Source organism: Oncorhynchus tshawytscha, linkage group LG12 (assembly GCF_018296145.1).
Source record: "Oncorhynchus tshawytscha isolate Ot180627B linkage group LG12, Otsh_v2.0, whole genome shotgun sequence".
NCBI classification, from domain to species: domain Eukaryota; kingdom Metazoa; phylum Chordata; class Actinopteri; order Salmoniformes; family Salmonidae; genus Oncorhynchus; species Oncorhynchus tshawytscha.
The window spans coordinates 40,010,828-40,022,950 of NC_056440.1; the positions used below are offsets into that span (position 1 = coordinate 40,010,828).

The 12,123-nt window shown below is 44.4% G+C and overlaps 1 protein-coding gene across 1 annotated transcript in view; it reads right to left on the reverse strand.

The window, feature by feature from the left end:
- The window catches only part of LOC112263268 (guanine nucleotide-binding protein G(q) subunit alpha-like), a 35,128-nt gene that overhangs the window by 20,010 nt on the left and 2,995 nt on the right, over window positions 1-12,123 (reverse strand). The window lies entirely within an intron of this gene.

Here is a 12,123-nt window from a genome sequence, read left to right on the forward strand (position 1 = left end):
TATACATATCTATATAACAGTTATAGATCTATCATTCTTATTGAAAGCAAGTATAAGAAGCGTTAGATCTGTTCTACATGCGCTATTTCTATGCATCCCGTTCGTAATTTTTGTTTTTGCATCTTTTACTTTCAGTTTTGTACACCAGCTTCAAACAGCTGAAAATACAATATTTTTGGTTATGTCAAATATATTTCACAGTGGTTTAGATGGTACAATGTTTCTCTACACTATACTTGCTTGTTTTGTCACAGAAACAGAAATTAGGCGACCGATTCAAATTTTAGCAACCAGGAAATGGCGGAACGAGTTCTGCATATGTGGACACCCCTTCAATTTAGTGGATTTGGCTATTTCAGTCACACACGTTGCTGACAGGTGTATAAAATAGAGCATACTGCAATGCAATCTCCATAGACAAACATTGGCAGTAGAATGGCATTACTGAAGAGCTCAGTGACTTTCAAAGTGGCACTGCCATAGGATGCCACCTTGCAAAAAGTCAGTTTGTCAAATTTCTGTCCTGCTAGAGCTGCCCGGGTCAACTGTAAGTGATGTTATTGTGAAGTGGAAACGTCTTGGATCAACAACGGCTCAGCCGTAAAGTGGTAAGCCACACAAGCTCACAGAATGGGACCGCCGAGTGCTGAAGCGTGTAGCAAGTAAAAATCGGCTCTACTCAGTTGCAACACTCACTGCCGAGTTCCAAACTGCCTCTGGAAGCAACATCAGCACACAAACTGTTCGTCAGGAGCTTCATGGAATGGGTTTCAATGGCAGAACATCCGCACACAAACCGAAGATCATCATGCGCAATGCCAAGCATCGGCTGGAGTGGTGTAAAGCTCGCCGCCATTGGACTCTGGAGCAGTGGACGGATGAATCACGCTTCCATCGCCAGCTGGCAGTCCGACAGACGTATCTGGGTTTGGCGGATTTCAGGAGAACGCTACCTGCCCCAATGCATAGTGCCAACTGTAAAGTTTGGTGGAAGAGGAATAATGGTCTGGGGCTGTTCTTCATGGTTCGGGCTAGGCCTCTTAGTTCCATCTTAACGTTACAGCATACAATGACATTGTAGATGATTCTGTGCTACCAACTTTATGGCAAAAGCTTGGGGCAGGCCCTTTCCTGTTTCAGCATGACAATTCCCCTGTGCACAAAGAGAGGTCCATACAGAATTGGTTCGTCGAGACCAGTGTGGAAGAACTTGATTGGCCTGCACAGAGCCCTGACCTCATCCCCATCGAACACCTTTGGGATGAATTGGAACGCCGACTGCGAGCCAGGCCTAATCGCTCAACATCTGCTCCTGACCTCACTTATGCTCTTGTGGCTGAATGGAAGCAAGTCACCGCAGCAATGTTATAATATCTAGTGGAAAGCCTTCACAGAAGAGTAGAGGTTGTTATGACAGCAAATGGGGGACCAGCTCCATATTAATGCCCATGATTTTGTAATGAGATTTTCGACGAGCAGGTGTCCACATACTTCTGATCATGTGGTGTATTTCACCAAGCTAAATCAAATGAAGGTAACTTTGGGAGTTCTATACTAGATCAGTGTGGTTCAAACTGCATTTCCTACATGCAATGTCCATCTATCAGGGAATGCAGGCCTCAAGGGAGTCAAGAGGGTTTGGTCTGGCTCATATGATGAGTGTACCCACCACTCCCCAAACTGACTTGTTGGAAAGGTGGCATCCTATGACGGTTCAATGTTGAAAGTCATTGAGCTCTTCAGTGTTTCATAGTTTCAAAGTCATTGAGCTCTTCATGTTTGCCTATGGATATTGCATGGCTGTGTGCTCGATTTTATACACCTGTCAGCAACGGGCGTGGCTGAAATAGCCAAATCCATTCAATTGAAGGGTTGTCCACATACTTTTGGTCATGTAGTGTACTAGCGATTTGGAGTGGGAGAGGATGGGGAGTATGTTGTTTCAACTTTAGCAACTGGACTAGTTGGTGACTGAGGCAGTACATTTATGTATTTGGTAAGGTGACAGTGTGTTAAATGACAGGGATGTGATTGTCACCAACAGAGCAGCAGGTAAACCACGCCAAAACTATAGATACCAATTAGTATGTGTTCTAAGGATGGACTTTATCAAGGCAGCAGTCTTCCCTCATCATTCTAGTAGCTCTTCTCACGTGGATTACAATCTCGCTTTATGCTACACACCAACATTTCTATCCATGAGTCTGGGAGAGAAAGTTTAGCCCCAGGAGATGCTGTTGGTTCATTAGGGCATTTAAAAAAAATGTTCATAATTAATTGGGTGACACATTACCTTTAGCGATACAGAATATCTCACCACTATCCGTTCCATCTCCTCCTCTCTATCCTTTATTCCTTTCTAGAGTGTGCAGAGGGGCTGGCAACAGTTTACTGGAATATGTTTTGTTGTGAAAACATGTTACTATCGATGCTCCCGAACAGATTTAATTTAGTTTCCCTAATTAAGCACTGGGTAGCTGCAGGAACAGAGTTGGAGAGCCCATTGCATACAGAGTTTAGGCCGGAATATCACCTGTTGCGCAGCGTGAGTATGCTCCTCAAACAGTGGTTGATGCGTGGAGCAATATAAGTGTTCCTATATTTATTTCTCGGCTGCTCATATTAAGCACATGCTGCGCTATAAAACCGAAGTAGCCTACCTGGCATCATTGAAAAACGGACCATGGGAAAGCGTGCGGACTCCATTTGCTATTCGACTGCATACAGATGACAGGTATTTTTATCCCCTGCCCCTGTTCCTGCCCATTTGATAATGGGACACTCTAAATTGAAAACAATTTTACATATTAGTAAAGACAAGATTAAGTTGAGAATAGTCTGATGGGTGAAAATATGATCACTTGATGAGAGAACAGGCAAGAAACTTGATCGCAAGCTTCTTCTTTTTTTTACTTTCTCAAATCATCAATAGCCCATAGATCGCATCATGCAGTCTGTACATGTTTGATTTCAAAGACATTCTAAGGTTTGTATCATTCACAACTAAAGTTGCCAAATAACTCTAAATCAGGTGTATAGGACCTGTTTCAAATGATCACTTTTACACTCAACATAGCCACTTAATATGCGCACTTGCTCCAGGAATGGGAAAAATATCCTTTCTATTTTATTCAGCTAAGTTAAATTATATTCTTCTTACTATAAAATCATATTTAAATATATATGATTTTATATAAATATAAAATAACGGCACTTGACTTAAAAGCAAATCTTGTCAGCTAAATGAACAAGCCTACAGCCTATTGCATAGATCATAGCCAGATAACATACAGTAAGCCAACATATTCTGTTCTTCTGAAATACATTTTCTTCATATCATGTTTCTTTAGGCCCGACTAAAGAAAAGAATGGATTTATTGTGATGATGTATATTAAATTGATTTATTCAACTTTTTTAAATTTGCGTGGAGGCTTGTATGCATGGAGGCCTAGAGATGCTAAACCTGTTTATGTTAATTAACAGTCAATTACCGTGAGACTGGCATACTTTTGCATGACAATAACCGGCTGACAAAATGTTGTGACTGCCACAGCCCTAGACTCAGGTAGTATAATTAACCTAGTTCTGTCACAGTACAGGAGGGAGGTTTGTGTCAGGAACAGATGTCAGTCTCCTGTATCCATAGTGAGACACGCAGATACCCAGTGGCGCAGGTTACGTTAGTAACTACCAAAGGCAAGTGCACTATGAAAATGGGGGTGGTGAACCATTTACCTGTACCAGTACTGCTAGGAGATACTGTAAGCTGCTCGAGAGCCTATGGCAGAGTAAACAGAACCTCCTTGATACACATAAGCAATGTGAAGTAGTCTCTGGCACACTCTGAGAAAACACATCCCCAACAGGCGCGCACTCGCCGGGCCCTACTGGCACTACAGGGAGATGTCTCTTCTTCACCCAGATCGAGTGCTGGGGAGGAAGAAAAATACAATTCTAGATCAGAAGCTCAGGCAGTTGTTTCAAGAAACGACAGAGGATGACACGTGCCCAGGTCTCTCAACAGAGAGTGGAGGAGACCAAGGCCCCCCACTGAGAATAGACAGCCAAGATTTTCCTTTATCTGATGAGTTGATAGTACAGTTTGGCACTGCACAGTTGCAGGACACAGACCTGATTTTGGGGCGGCGCAAAGTGAAAGTAGTGGATGGGAAGCGCTTGTAGGGCATCAATGAGGTAAATCACCGTATTACTGCATAAAGAAGGGCTTACTGTACTGAGTGGTTAAGAGAAGGGATGAGGTTCTAGATCTCTTAATGGTGCCTGGATCATATAGAGACACTGTACTCTACTGTACCTGGAGCATTAGCAAGTGCTGGGAGGCCACTTGGCCGTCAACAAAACTAAAGAGCGCATCATGAGTAGATTCTACTGGCCTCATGTTACGAATGATGTAGAAAAGTACTGTAAGTCATGCGACCAGTGCCAAAAGACGACTCCAAAGTCAATTACAGAAACCTGCTCATCCCAGCATTGAAACACCCTTTGAGCAGATAGCAATGGATCTGGTGGGTCCTATTACCCAAATCAGCAGAGGGCACGAATATATACGGATGGTAATCGACTACGTAACACACTACCCCGAAGCCATTCCCCAGCTTAATATGTCCACTAAAGGGGTTTCAAAGGAGCTTTTCAGATTTTCTCCAGAGTTGGCCTACCCTCCTCTATTTTGTCGGAACATGTGACCACGTCCGTGTATGTCCCGCATAATGAAAGACTTGCACACCTTGTACAATATGAGTCAAATACTCACAAGTGTATATCATCCCCAAAACAATGATTTATGTGAATGCCTGATTAAAACTGTTAAGTCAATGCTGAAGAAGGAGATTGAGTGAGACGGGAGGAACTAAGACATGTTAATACCTCACTTGTTGTTTGCTCTTAGGAAGGTACCCCAGTCGTCAACGGGCTTCTCTCCATTCTATCTGTTATATGGGAGGCAGTGCAGAGGGATCCAGGACCTCGCCAAGGAGGCGTGGGAAGCCCAGCCGTGTCCCCACAGAACACTGATAGAACATGTCGCTCTAATGCGAGACCTGATGGCCACAGTGTGGCCAATAGTGAAGGAACAAGCGCAACAAAGAGCCTACAACCGGACTTCCCAGCCCCGAAGCTTGGGGTCGCTGACGTGCGAGCAAGAGCAGAACCTACGGGCACTAGTTGACCGACACTGGGAGGTATTTTCCTTCCTCCCAGGGAATACATACCTCATCCAGCATAATTTATACACAGAGCCAGGCAAGAGAGTAAACTTAAGGCCTTACTGAATCCCTGCTGAGTGATGATAAATAATCAGGGAGGGAGTGAGAGAGATGGCGTTGACAGACATGGAAGCTCTGCTTCTAGCTCCTAAGGAACTTGGCAGTATTTTTAATTTAATTTTTGTTATTTTTTACAATATTAGACCATACATTTTTTTGTGTTACTACATACAGATGGAAATAACTAACTCAACAGCATTCCGACCAGAAATACGACTTTCCCAAAATGGATCCTTTGTTCGTACCCCCCAAGGCAATTGAACTTATCCCAGAGGCTGCTGCATGACGCTGCTGGTGGAGAAGAGGTATTCGGAGTGGACTTCTAGTCTGACTCAGGAGGCATACATACCAACAACCGCTTCTGAGTATATTACTCACTAATGTCCAGTCCCTGGACAATAAAGTAGACTAGCTCAGGGCGAGGATCTCCTTCCAGAAAGACAGCAGGGACTGTAACATACTCTGTTTCACGGAATCAGGGCTCACTCCGGATATACTGTCCCCGTCCATATAGCCAGCTGGGTTCTCAGTACATCATACAGACAGGAAGAATGAACTCTCCTGGAAGAAGAAAGGTGGTGTGGTACATTTCATGATTAACTACTCATGGTGTGATGGTGATAACGTACAGGGACTCATGTCCTTAATTCACCGGACCTAGAATACCTCACAATCATATGCCGATTGTATTACCTTCCAAGAGAATTCTCTTTGATTATAGTCACAGCCGTGTATTTTCCCCCTCAAGCCGATACCACAACGGCACTCAAGGAACTACACTGGACTTTGTGCAAACTGGAAACCACATATCCTGGGGCAGCCTTTATTGTTGCTGGAGACTTTAACAAAGAAAATATGAGGAAAACGCAACCAAAATTCTCACCCATTGTTCTCTATCTTCTGGGACGACAACAAGGTTCACGACTCCATTCGGGTAGCCTCTGAGAATAACATTGACGTATATACAGACACAGTGACTGAGTTCATCAGGATGTGTATAAGGGATGTTGTTCCTACTGTGATTATTAAAGCATACCCAAACCAAAAAACGTGGATAGATGGCAGCATTCATGCAAAACTGAAAGTGTGAATTAGCCCATTTAACCACGGCAAGGTGACTGGGAATATGGTTGAATACAAACAGTGCAGTTATGCCCTCAGTAAGGCAATCAAACAGGCAAAACGTCAGTACAGAGAAATTGGAGTTGCAATTCAACGGCACAGACACGAGACGTATGTGGCAGGGACACCAGACAATCAAGGATTACAAAGGGAAAACCAGCCACGTCGTGGGCACAAATGTCTTGCTCCCGGACAAGCTAAACACCGTCTTCGCCTGCTTTGAGGAAAACACAGTGCCACCGACGCGGGCCGCTCCTAAGCTCTGTGGGCTCTCATTCTCCATAGCCGACGCGAGTAAGACATTTAAGAGTGTTAACCCTCGCAAGGCTGCCGGCCCAGACGGCATCCCTAGCCGCATCCTCAGAGCATGTGCCGACCAGCTGGCTGGAGTGTTTACAGAAATATGCAATCTCTCCCTATCTCAGTCTGCTGTCCCCACTTGCTTCCAGGATGTTCACCATTGTTCCTGTACACAAGAAAGCAAAGGTAACGGAACTAAATGACTATCACCCCATAGCACTCACTTCTGTCATCATGAAGTGCTTTGAGAGGCTAGTTAAGGATCATATCACCTCCACCTTACCTGACACCCGAGACACAGCTCATTTTGCATACCGCCTCAATAGATCCCTAGACAATGCAATCGCCATCACACTGCTCACTGCCCTATCCCATCTGGATAAGAGGAATACCTATGTAAGAATGCTGTTCATTGACTACAGCTCAGCCTTCAACACCATAGTACCATCCAAGCTCATCATTAGGCTCAGGGCCCTGGGTCTGAACCCCGCCCTGTGCAACTGGGTCCTGGACTTCCCGACGGGCCGCTCCCAGGTTGTGAAGGTAGGAAACGATACCTCCGCTACATTGATCCCCAACAGGGGCCCCACAAAGGTGCATGCTCAGTCCCCTCCCTTATTCCCTGTTCACCCATGACTACATGACACGCACCCCTCCAACTCAATCATCCAACTCAAGTTCGCAGACAACACAACAGTAGAAGGCCTGATTACCAACAACAACGAGACAGCCTACGGGGACGAGGTGAGGGCCATGGCGGAGTGGTGCCAGGAAAATAACCTCACCCTCAACATAAACAAAACGAAGGAGCTGATCATGGACTTCAGGAGACAGCAGAGGGAGCTAGCCCCTATTCACATCGACGGGGTAGCAGTGAAGAAGATGAAAAGCTTCAAGTTCCTCAGCGTACACATCACTGACAATCTGAAATGGACTATCCACACAGACAGAGTGGTGGAGAAGGAGCAACAGCCCCTTTTCAACCTCAGGAGGTGGAATAAATTTGGTATGGGCCCTAATACCCTTGTTTACAGATGCACCATTGAGGGCATCCAGTCAGGCTGTATTCCCCGTGGTATGGAAACCGCAGGGCTTTCTAGAGGGTGGTTCAGTCTGCCCAAGGCATCACCAGGGGCCTACTGCTTGCCCTCCAGAACACCTACAGCACTTGATGTCACATGAAGGCAAAATATCATCAAGGACATCTACCATCCGAGCAACGGCATGTTCACCCCACTATCATCCAGGAGGTCAGTACAGCTGCATCCAAGCTCGGACTGAGCGACTGAAAAACAGCTTCTATCTCAAGGCCATCAGACTGTTAAATAGCCATCACTAGCCGGCTTCCACCCAGTACCCTGCCCTGAACTTAGTCACTGTCACTAGCCAGCTACCATCCGGTTACTCAACCCTGCACCTTAGAGGCTACTGTCCTATGTACATAGACATGGAATAACTGGTCACTTTTATAATGGAACACTGGTCACTTTAATAAAGTGTACATACTGTTTAATTCATTTTATATTTCATCCTATTAAACTATTGCTGCATATATACTATTCTATCCTACGTATTCTACAGAAATACTAAATATTCTATCCTCATACTTTCCATAATGTCTATAATGTCTATACATCCCATCACATAGTTAAGCAATAAGGCACGAGGGGGAGTGGTATATGGCCAATATACCATGGCTAAGGGCTATTTTTAGACATGGTGCATCACGGAGTATTGGCCCTATATCACAAACCCTGAGGTGCCTTATTGCTATTATAAACTAGTTACCAACATAATTAGAGCAGTACAAATACATGTTTTGTCATACCCGTGGTATATGGTCTGATATACCGCGGCTGGCAGCCAATCAGTATTCAGGGCTCGAACCACCCAGTTTATAAATATATTTATACCCCCGGACTCTGACATTGCTCGTCCTAATATTTATATATTTCTTAATTCCATTCTTTTACTTTTAGATCGGTGTGCATTGTTAGATAATACTGCACTGCTGGAGCTAGGAGCACAAGCACTTCGCTACACCCGCAAAAACATCTGCTAAAAATGTGTATGCGACCAATAAAATCTGATTTAATTTTAAGTTATTGAGTCGTTCCACAGCGCATGATCCAGTCCGATAGTTCTCGTACCGAGGCCAGACGGAATGATGAGATTCTGTTCAGGACTTCTGAGGAAGGAATGACATCTCCAAATGAACACATACCCAATGCCGAGGGTAGATGAGCTGACAGAGCGGTTGGGAGAAGCGAGCTACATAACTAACCTAGATCTCACTATAAAGGCTATTGGCAGGTACCTTTGGCCCCAGAAGACAAGCCTTTTACATTACGTGAAATTACCCTTCGGGCTTCACGGAGTTGGCGTGACGTTCCAGCGGTTAATGGACTAGCTACTTAGACCCCACCAAGCTCACGTTGCATCTTACATAGACGACGTGGTGATCCACAGAGAAGATTGAAAGACACACCTACAACGGCTACGGGCCTTGCTGGGGAGCCTAAGTGGAGCTAGATTGATAGCAAGAAATTATGCTAAATATCTGGGGTACACGAATGGGAGTGGTCTCATATTCCCCCAGACAAAGAAAGTGGAGACTATCTGGGAGTGGCCAAGGCCAGTGCGCAAAAGCATGTGTGATCCTTCCTAGGGATCACAAGTTACAACCAGTGCTTTATACCCAACTATGCATCTATAGTCGCTCCACTGTCCAACCTGACAAAGAAAGACCTTCCCACCCAGGTGAAGTGGACTCAAGCAGTCAAAATAGTTTTCCAAAAGTTTAAAGAATCCCTGTGCGTGAAACCAGTACAAAGCACACCAAACTTGGACAGAGACTTCATTGTGCAGCCAGAGGCCTCTGATTTCGGCATAGGAGCAGCTCTTCAGGGGGTTGGGAGAGGACAAGCACCCCATAGCCTACATTGGCTGTAAACTCTCAGAGAGAAAAAGGAAATATGCCAAGGTTGAAAGAGAGGGGCTAGCGATATTATTTGTTAGGAAGCAAATTCCCTCGATTGACTGATCACGCACTACTCACCTGCATGGCGAGAAACAAAGAGAATAACAGTAGGGTAACTACAGATTCAGGGTCCATCACGGAAATGCAAACTACTGTCCCGCCGCAGCGAGAGAGCACTCGACCTCCTGGGTAGATTCTGAGGACGGGGGTGTGTGAGCTATCCAGAGGTGTGGCGGTCAATGGGAGTCAGAGGGGCGGGGGAACGCAGGGAATCCTTGCCGATGTCACAAGACTCCCCAAGCACACCCCTTATTACCGGCGCAGGGGAAGGCACAGGGCCAATTACGCACAGACAAAAGAGAACAATGGAGACACGGAAGGCGAGGAATGAATCGACAAAGAAACGAGGAGAAATATAGAGCAAAGAAACAAGAAAAGGAAAGAGGCCATTGAGACAAAGAAAAATAATGGATTAAAAGACGAAGAACGTGCGTGAGTGAAATCCCGTAGCCAAAAGTCAAGCCTAGCCACAAAAGAGATTGTTTAATTTGTTGATTTTTGAAATACTCTTTGGTTTATAAGTGAAGTGCTCTGAACCGAGCTAGGTTTTTATTTCCCCTTTCTTGAACCTGCCGAGTGCCATGATATGAACATGAAATATACCATTTTAGATTTTTGCATCATAAAAAGCAGACTCTTCCTCTGTATACACCACACCCTGCTATAGATTGGAACCTTTCTGGACCGATCACATAATACATTTAATTTATATAGCTTGTGCTTTTCATTCTAATGTTGGATGTTCTTATATTATGTATCTGAGGTCTACTATATATACATGTTACCGATGATCCCACCTGAATTCACAAACAGACAGTTCTAGGGAAGATCTTGTTCCCATTAGGATAACGTATGTGTAAGATCATCCCCATGACACTTCCGCTTCAAAAGTAAAGAGAGTCGGGAGGAAGGACCATTTCCACCATTTCCTCCTTACCTTCCAGGCCAACTACATTGCAGTCTCTGCATTGCATCAACCAATGGATGGGCGCCATGCCATTGACTGCACAGTTGGGCATCAGATTGCTTTGTCATTTGATGCGGTTAGCTGAAATGTTAAACACCTATCCAGGTGTTGTGAGATATGGCAGGCGTCTGCAATGTAGTCAGGCTGGAACGCGGCCTCAGTTTTCATAGAACACAAGGAGGCTGTGGAATAAACTTCTTCCAGCGTGATGACAAAGAGCCAATGAGTAGAAAGAGGTCCCAGTTGTTTGCATTCAGAGGGGACAGTCAAAAATCTATAGTGTGTGCCTGGTTCTAGAGAGCCTGTATTCTGAGTGGTGTTTGAGGGGTTGCATTCGAGTCAGGAAACTGTTGACACAAGGCCAATGATCTAGTATAGTTACAGTACAGTGTTTAAAACAATGGCAACGATGCTAAAGTTCACTGTATCTGGGCGGCAGGTAGCCTAGCGGTTAAGAGTGTTGGGTCAGTAGTCGAAAGGTCGCTGGTTCGACTCACCAAGCCGACTAGGTGAAAAAAATCGGCCAATGTGCCCTTGAGCAATGCAGTTAACCCTAATTGCTCCTTTGAGTTGCTCTGCATAGGAGTATCTTCGAAATGACTAAAATGTCAAATGTATCTGGAGTCCCCAAACTGACACACGTCCGACAGAGCTGCCTAACAATGGTTGGACTTCCTTGATACACTCGTAAAACTAAAGTGACCGGTCAATGTTAGAGTGTTAGTAATGACCTCCCACATGAGTGGTTTTTCTGTGAATTACCCATACTGCATTTCAAGGAATTGTTGATTCGCTGCTGCCGTGGAACAAATGTGAGGAAAATCCAGCTTACTGACCCATGTCCGTAGGCCTATGAGTGCAGGCTTTCAGTTCAGGCAGCTAGGAGTTGATTTGATTACATCTGCCCCTTTTTAACCCAGTTAATTTACAAGCCAAAGACCTAAAAACCCCAGCCTTTTTACGTAAGTAACATTCATCATACAGTAGAACATATATGAAACATTGATCAAATAGACAACATTTAGTCATTAATAGTACTTTTGTAATAGATAGTCCATTAAAGCTACATTCTGGGAATAGATAAACAATGAAACGTGGTCCCGGCCACTTGTTTTGGTATAGGTATAGGCATATAGCCAGCATTCTAGATGCAAGGACTGACAATCCATGACATCCACATGATAGCTCAAATCAAATCAAATCAAATTTTATTTGTCACATACACATGGTTAGCAGATGTTAATGCGAGTGTAGCGAAATGCTTGTGCTTCTAGTTCCGACAATGCAGTAATAACGAGCAAGTAATCTAACTAACAATTCAAAAAAAAACTACTGTCATACACTATAAACATATTTTAAAGCTATTATTCTTGCTTGTGGTCTTCTTGTTTGTAAACACTAATAAAAC